At 41.7% G+C, this 8,593-nt stretch overlaps 1 pseudogene; it reads right to left on the reverse strand.

Annotated features, from left to right (window-relative positions):
- Positions 1 to 3,104: 3,104 nt before the first annotated feature.
- LOC138092078 (ATM interactor pseudogene) lies at positions 3,105 to 5,537 on the reverse strand (annotated as a pseudogene).
- Between the last annotated feature and the right edge of the window lie 3,056 nt (positions 5,538 to 8,593).

Here is an 8,593-nt window from a genome sequence, read left to right on the forward strand (position 1 = left end):
ATTTTCCTATCATTATGTGGAAGTGAAAGCTTTTGCCTACAAGAGATTGTTTTCTCATCTTTTTGATTCTATATATAGGATAATTTTTTAAATCTTATTTATTCTTATGGATTCATGTAAATGATATGGCTTCTCCTTTGGGGCCCACTCAAGTGTTACCTTGATGGAATACTCAAATGTCAACTCATAAGAAGAATATTTCTTAATCATTCATAAAGTAGTACTTCCACCCATTTGGTCCTAGAAATATTACTTGCTTATTCCATTGTTTTTCTCTTTATGACATGTAACCAATTAGATGTTTTGATATTTATCTCTCTTCCTCCACTAAATAAGCTACATGGAATCAAGGACTTTACAATTTATTCATTATTTTATATCTAATGGGAAGCATAGTTCCTGAGATGCAATAGCAACTTATTGAGTAAATGAATGTATGAATAAGCATGTATAATTATTGTCTATCTGACCGTAATTTCTAAACTAGAATAGACACTGCTTCCTAAAGCCATCAGTGTCTTTTTTTCTCAAGGAGCAGTGAAAATTCATTGCATGATATGATAATGATGGAAATATCCCATTAAACATTTGTCCAAACTCAGAATGTACAACAGGAAGAATGAACTGTAACTGTTACTGAAGGTTCATCAACTGCAACAAACACTGTAACACATGTACCACTTGATGGGAAGATATTGACGATGGGGGATGCTATATAAGCTTAAGGCAGGGAAATCTCTGTACCTTCCTCTGGATATTTCTGTGAATCTTCGGTTCATTTCGGTTCATTCGCTCAGTTGTGTCCAACTCTTTGCGACCCCATGAATTGCAGCACGCCAGGCCTCCCTGTCCATCACCAACTTCCGGAGTTCACTCAGATTCACATTCATCGAGTCAGTGATGCCATCCAGCCATCTCATCCTCTGTCATCCCCTTCTCCTCCTGCCCCCAATCCCTCCCAGCATCAAAGTCTTTTCCAATGAGTCAACTCTTCACATGAGCTGGCCAAAGTACTGGAGTTTCAGCTTTAGCATCAGTCCTTGCAAAACAATCCCAGGGCTGATCTCCTTTAGAATGGACTGGTTGGATCTCCTTGCAGTCCAGGGGACTCTCAAGAGTCTTCTCCAACTCCACAGTTCAAAAGCATCAATTCTTTGGTGTTCAGCCTTCTTCATAGTCCAACTCTCACATCCATACATGACTACTGGAAAAACCATAGCCTTGACTAGACGGACCTTGGTCGGCAAAGTAATATCTCTGCTTTTGAATATGCTATCTATGTTGGTCATAACTTTCCTTCCAAGGAGTAAGTGTCTTTTAATTTCATGGCTGTAGTCACCATCTGCAGTGATTTTGGAGCCCCAAAAAATAAAGTCTGACACTGTTTTCCCATCTATTTCCCATGAAGTGATGGGACAAGATGCCATGATCTTTGTTTTCTGAATGTTGAGCTTTAAGCCAATTTTTTCACTCTCCTCTTTCACTTTTATCAAGAGGCTTTTTAATTCCTCTTCACTTTCTGCCATAAAGGTGGTGTCATCTGCATATCTGAGGTGATTGATATTTCTCCCGGCAATCTTGATTCTAGCTTGTGCTTCTTCCAGCCCAGCGTTTCTCATGATGTACTCTGCATAGAAGTTAAATAAGCAGGGTGACAATATACAGCCTTGAGGTACTCCTTTTCCTATTTGGAACCAGTCTGTTGTTCCATGTCCAGTTCTAACTGTTGCTTCCTGACCTGCATACAGATTTCTTAAGAGGCAGGTCAGGTGGTCTGGTATTCCCATCTCTTTCAGAATTTTCCACAGTTTATTGTGATCCACACAGTCAAAGGCTTTGGCATAGTCAATAAAGCAGAAATAGATGTTTTCCTGGAACTCTCTTGCTTTTCCCATGATCCAGCAGATGTTGGCAATTTGATCTCTGGTTCCTCTGCCTTTTCTAAAACCAGCTTGAACATCAGGGAGTTCACGGTTCATGTATTGCTGAAGCCTGGCTTGGAGAATTTTGAGCATTACTTTACTAGCATGTGAGATGACTGCATATGAATCTTAAACTGCTTTTAAAAAGATAAATTCTTAAAGACTGTATTTGGATAAATAATAATAAAATTATTTGCAACAAATCAGAACTATAAAGAAAAAAAATAAAATCCAAGATGTTTTCAGAAAAGTTGTTAATGAATTTCAAAGTAATGATAAACAAAAATATGAGTTAGATGGAAAAGGAAAATTAATGACAGGAAAGGTGTGAGGGAAAATAATAGTAATCAGCATTAATGTAGCACATTATGAATTCAACATTTCACAGTTAAATTTGCCTCATTTCCTGACCTGTGTAATAGAACTTAAATTTTTGAAATGAAGGAAAGAGGTGAGCACTCAGGATATCAAGAATAAGGATCATAACACTAAAACCAAATGCCTGGGAGAAATAAATTTTTAAGCTACATTAAGTGTATCCTATTTAATTCTTCCAACCACATTGTATAACAATTTATATTACTGGTGGAGACTTTGTACTAGTATATACAGTACACTGTTTTGGTATCTGTGACCCCTCTGGAATCATTAAGTACATGTAGTGACTGAGGCATTATAAATGTCTTTTAATACAAGTTCATTTATTACTTGTCCCAGATAAGGGGACACAAATTCTTCATTCTTTCCTTGATTTCTTTCCTTTATTACTGCACATGCATGTCTTTGGGAGTTATCCACTCCCCAGGATCTGTTTGCCATGTATGTGCATATGAAACTACTCTGGCCCTCTCTTTTGGAATTATTTCAGAAATATATATCCAGCTGCCAACTGAATATATGATTTTATCTCCCACATATTTAAACCCAATGCTCCCTAACCAAGTATCCTTTCCCTTTCCCTCTCTACCTTTTTTTTTTTTCAGATCAACATCTTACACTTTATAATACACTCACAAATTTTTATACAAATTTCATGTTTACAAGTACAAAAAGGCAAAGAACCTCAAAGGATCGAAGTAACCGTACAATCGACTACATTCAATAGAGTTGATACTGTGGTCCCTGTTCATCTTCTAAATCCAGAAGGGAACTGTGAATCCACCCGTCATGTGGACTCCGCTTTCAGAAGTTGGAGACTGGCTGTAGGTCTGCACACGTTTGGGTTTCAACAGAGCTGAGCTGAGATTCCATCGTGGTCCAGGCCAGATCGGCCAGAAGAAAGTCATCCATTGCTGTCTGAGTTTCATTGCTGGTGAAGAATAAGCTCCCCAAAGTTTCGAAGCCAGAGTTTATGGTCTGTGTTTCAGCACTGTTCAACTGAACTTTGCTTTCCAAGGCAGGCAGGTTTTTAGCAGTGGAGATTCCGTCAGTCTGGGTCTCTGTGTCAGGTGAGTCAGTACTCATGGAACAGCTGGAGTGTTTCAGGATACTTCCCAGGGGCAGACGAGGGCTATTGTTTAAAAAGAAGTTCAGCTCTGTCTGTGTCTGTGTGTCAAACATCTCAAGGCCTAAGAAGCTAGAATTCCCTCTACAACTGTAGGCCTGGGCAGAAGGGTCTGCAAGGAAGAAGTCAGTTTGGGTTTCTATGTCCAGCGACTCCAAGACTGGCTCAGTGGTCATGGTGCTGAGCTCACTCTCCTCGGTTTGCATCTGTATATTTGAGGCTGAAAAGAACTCTTCAATATCAAAATCAATTGCAGGATTCTGGGTTGGGCCAGATGGGAGCTGGGTGTCAGGTCCAGTGTTTGTGTCAGACAAAAGACTATGATTGTCCAGCGTCTGACCAGGTAGGTTACTTGACAAGATGTTTTCTAGATCACTTAGTAAATCCATGGTTTGGGTCTGATTATCTGTCATGTTCTGTGACGAAAACATACTATTTGGTGCACTGAAGTTTATCATTGGTGTAGATTTCTCAATATCTTGAGTTAAAGTTTTAGGATGGTTCTGAGGTAACAAGTCATGAGTTACAGTCTCTGCTTGTAAGCTGCTGCTTATAATATTGTCTGTAGACACACCATATGATGAATGGACACTTTCAAAAATGTCTCCACACATTACAGCTTGGTCCATGTGTACTCGGTCATCTGCTGGACTTTGCATTCCGCTGGTCTGACTTTCTCTGGAGATCCCATCTGGCTGGAAACTGGCATCTGTAAATGCATCAGTCTGAGCAACGATGGATGAGGCAACCTTAGAAATGGGCAAAAAAGTTTGAGTTTAAACACTAATGGCAAGGGAAACCTGGGAACCAAATGTCAAATCAGGTTGCAAACAGGAATCCACAGAGGAGTCAGGGCTGGCCCACTGTGCAGACGGCATGAACTGTGGTGTGGTGCAGGACAGGTCTGTCTGTACATTGATGGAAGAAATGCTGTTCTTCTGACATGTGTTCCCGAGTTCTTGTAACAGGGTAAATGGACTTTTACCCAAGTTCACTTGAATACCTGTGCTAATCGGCTCAATAGCAGCAGGATTTACAACTTTTGAAAGAGGGAGGCTCTCCTTGAGAGAGCAGGCCTCCGAATCCAGGCCGAGGATTAGGGTTCCAATGGACAAGGGCAGTAAGTGTACGGCACGGGGAGCTGAGCCCTGATGATCGACCCCCAACACCACAGGCTGGGCCGAGGAGTCGGCTGTAGGCACAAAGACAGGCACGGGAGAAAACTGCATGATGGGGAGTTCAACCAAAGCCGCTTTGGGCTTCAGTAAAAGCAACTTCTGAGGGTACCTTGGAGCTGCTGGAAGAGTCTGTTGGTTGGCATTAGAGCTGCAAGAGTCTTCAAACGAAGCCACCCGCTTTATTTCTGAAGTTTCTAGTTCTGGAGCGTCTGGTCGGGGAATTGGTTGGTTGTTCAGTGAATCAACGGTCCTCCAGGATCGCTTCCGGCTGCGCAGGCAGCTTTCCATTCTCCTTTCCTTACTAGGTTGGGTGGATGTGGGACTGTAATGCAATCCTGCTGTCATAGGCACGGCCGCACGTGCACTGGAAGGTCTTGCCACAATCCTCTGCATGTCTTTTCAAGTCCCACTTGGTGCCATACGAATTGCTGTCCTTACTACATTTATGCTTCTTTTCAGCATGCATTTTCATAAAGTGCTGTTTTACGAGAGAAAATTGAGAAAATGGTCTTGTCAGGGCCTCTAGGGCATCCTTCGATTGGACAACAGTAGATTTTCGGCACAGTTTTCAAATCTTTTCTTACTGTTGGATTTACTCTGCCATCCTGATGGCGGTGGCTCCTGACTAGGTGCATAATGAGCGCGGGGCTGTTGGGCAGGATCTTGCTGCAGCCGCGCACCGTGCACAGGATTTTGGTCCGCATAGCCTGGGACAGCTCGCTCACCGAAGGCTGGATGAGCTCCCGGCCGGCGGTGCCGAACCCTCGGGCTGCTGCCTCGCCAAGGCGGTGGTCGCGGCCGGCTCCCTCTCAGCCTCCCGGGGGGCACCCACGGGCCCGAGGCGGCGGCGGCTCCCCTCGCGGCCGCAGGGACGGCCGGGGCGCCCGACGGGAGAGCTGCGGGATCCGCCCCCGCCGACTCAGAGGCCGCCATGGCCCTCGCCCCCGTCTACCTTCTTCTTCTTCACTGTTATCTGAGTACACGGAACCACCATCATCTAATTGTTCAAATTAGAAATATGAATGTATTTTGTGACTACTCCCTCCTCCTTATAATCAAGTCTTGCTGTTTAGTAACTAAGTCGCGTCGGGCTCTTTTGCAACCCTATGGGCTGTAGCCCACCAGGCTCCTCTGTTCATTGGATTTCAGGCAAGAATACTGGAGTAGGTTGCCATTTCCTTCTGCAGGGGATTTTCCATCCCAGAGATCAAAAACACATCTCCTGCACTGCAGGCAGATTCTTTACCCCTGAACCACCTGGGAAGCCCATAATCAAGTCTGCGGCTGCTGCTGCTGCTAAGTCGCTTCAGTCGTGTTCGACTCTGTGCGACCCCATAGACCGCAGCCCACCAGGCTCCCCCGTCCCTGGGATTCTCCAGGCAAGAACACTGGAGTGGGTTGCCGTTTCCTTGTCCAATGCATGAAAGGGAAAAGTGAAAGTGAAGTCACTCAGTCGTGTCTGACTCTTAGCGGCCCCATGGACTGCAGCCTATTAGGCTCCTCTGTCCATGGGATTTTCCAGGCAAAAGTACTGGAGTGGGGGTGCCATTGCCTTCTCCCATAATCTAGTCTAGTAAACTATAAATCCTTATGCATTCCTTAACCTACATGTAACCAAACGATTTTTTTCCTTCACTCTATCATTTCTCCTTTCATATTAACTTAATTAAAGCACTTGAAAATCCCCCTTTGATTCCTTCTTTTCTCTCTCCCCTTTATTTAGCCTCCAAAAGAATCTTTCTGAAACAAGAATCTGATATTTTCACTCACCTGTATAAAACCCACCAATAGCTATTCATTTATCTTAGTATAAAGCATATAGTTTTCTATGCCTATTTTTAAAAGAATTAAGGTAATTACAGATTCACATATAGTTACAAGAAATAATATAGAGAGAACCTGTCATCTTTTATTCAATTTTCTCCAGTTACAACTTATTGTATAAGTGTGTCATGCCATCACAATCAGACAATTGATATTGCTACTATCCACCGACCTTACAATTTTAGAAACTCTCATGACGTGGCCTCTGCCTAACACTACCATCATTATCTTCCACTTAGCCAATTTTCAAACATTTATTCAATTATGACAAGTAATAATTATACCCTACATTTGTAGATTGGTTTACAACTTTAATAATGCTTTCACATCTGAGCTCTTAAAGGTACCCCATTACATGGGAAAGGTATATGTCATTACAGTCATCATTTCATAGATGAGCAAAGTATGGAAAATACACTGTTTAATTTGGAATGACAAAGCAGGTCAATGGCACCTGGGTAAAATGGTAAAATATAGAGAACTGTATATTTATTATGCACCTAGACCTTTGCTTGTGTTATATCATCTAATCTGCTAAACTACCTTATGATAGAGTCACCCTGTGATAGAAATTGTATTGTCTCATTGGCAAAACCACTCATTTTATGGATGAGGCTCATTGAGATTATATAATGTACACAAGATGACATTACTGCTAACTGATGCCATCTGCTTTTCAAACTCCACAAAAGCTTTAGCTCCCTTACGAATCACTCAGAGAAGTTTAGAATTATTCCTTGCAAATTTCTGTAAGAAGTTAATTCTCATTACAAAAATACTCTTCTTTTAACATCTAGTTAAGAACCTGAAATTTGAAGAGGTTTCTTGTTTTATGAGCCCATTTGTCTTGCCCTGGTCATTTAAAATGAATATAAGAGCTTATGACCAATTTAATATAAAGGACTCATTTTCACTCTCATGGAGAGAGGATGAACTTAAAGTTCCCATTTGCTTAGTAAGAACTGGTTTTAAGAAAGCAAGGATACACCAAAGCATCAATTAAAAAGGTATGTCAGGATGCAAGCTGTGGAATCTTTTCCCTCTAACTGCACTTTCACTTCCACAGATTCCTACACAGTTGTAAAACTGCTTACTTCTGTTGGAAAGTGTTGCCTTTTGTGTGGGAGGCAGATGGCATTTTCTTGGCACAGCATAGAGTGGATTTGCAGAACTAGCAAAGAGGGGAGGGAAGAGAGGAGGAGAGAAAACTTGTTTTCTCATGACATTTCCTCCAGCAGCAGCTGCTGGGGTGCACAGGTGACTTAGAATGGAGCATCCATCACCAGGTGGAAGGAGTTGAGATCTCTTGGGACCCCATTAAAACTTAAATCTCAAATGAAGACACCTTTCCCAATCCCCTTACTCCCCATACTCTATGGCATTCATACCGACTGACAAGGAGACAGAGGTCTGTTCTACCTGCTACCCAGGGCTGAGGTGGGATTTATGTATGACCACCTTTGAAAACAGTCATGCTACTTTCTCCTATTTTCTGCCATACTTCAGTTGTTTGTAACAAGCCTCAAACTGGAAACCCTAAGATTGAATCTAGGTTCCAGAGAGCTTTTGTTTGTTGCAGAGAGACTTGGAAAAATAATTAATGAGTTATCACTATTTAAAAATAAGGAGACTTCATAGAAACATCTGGAAAAATCACAAAGCTAAGCTCCCCATTATGGTCAAGTACCAGTATGCTAAGGCTGAATACCCTTTGGAGAGTGTCTCACTTGCCTTTTTCCATTATGTTCAGACCAATTTTTAATCTTAAGTCAGAGAATATGTGATCACTTACAGCCTATTATAATTATAAAAGAACAGGTCAGGCTAGACCAAGATCATTTCTATTTTGGAGAATAGTGAAGAGTTATTGGACTGCAAAGGAATTCTGTGGTTGTTAGGATATTTTTCTAGAATTGAAAGTGATCTTATATATCTTGTCCTTGGCATTTATGTAAGTGGCTCTATCACTCTATCTAAACCCCTTCTTCAGTCAGAACTATTTCAGCTATGTACATGTTTTCTATGTGACAAAGATTCACATATTTTAAAGCTTCTACTCTTGTAAAACAGAAAATTATGTCAAGGATTGCTTTAAACATAAATCATCTCACTTTGTAGAGGAGGACACACAAGCTAAAAAAATTTGCCCTAAATCCTCTAGGAAT

Source organism: Capricornis sumatraensis, chromosome 16 (genome assembly GCF_032405125.1).
Source record: "Capricornis sumatraensis isolate serow.1 chromosome 16, serow.2, whole genome shotgun sequence".
Lineage (NCBI taxonomy): Eukaryota > Metazoa > Chordata > Mammalia > Artiodactyla > Bovidae > Capricornis > Capricornis sumatraensis.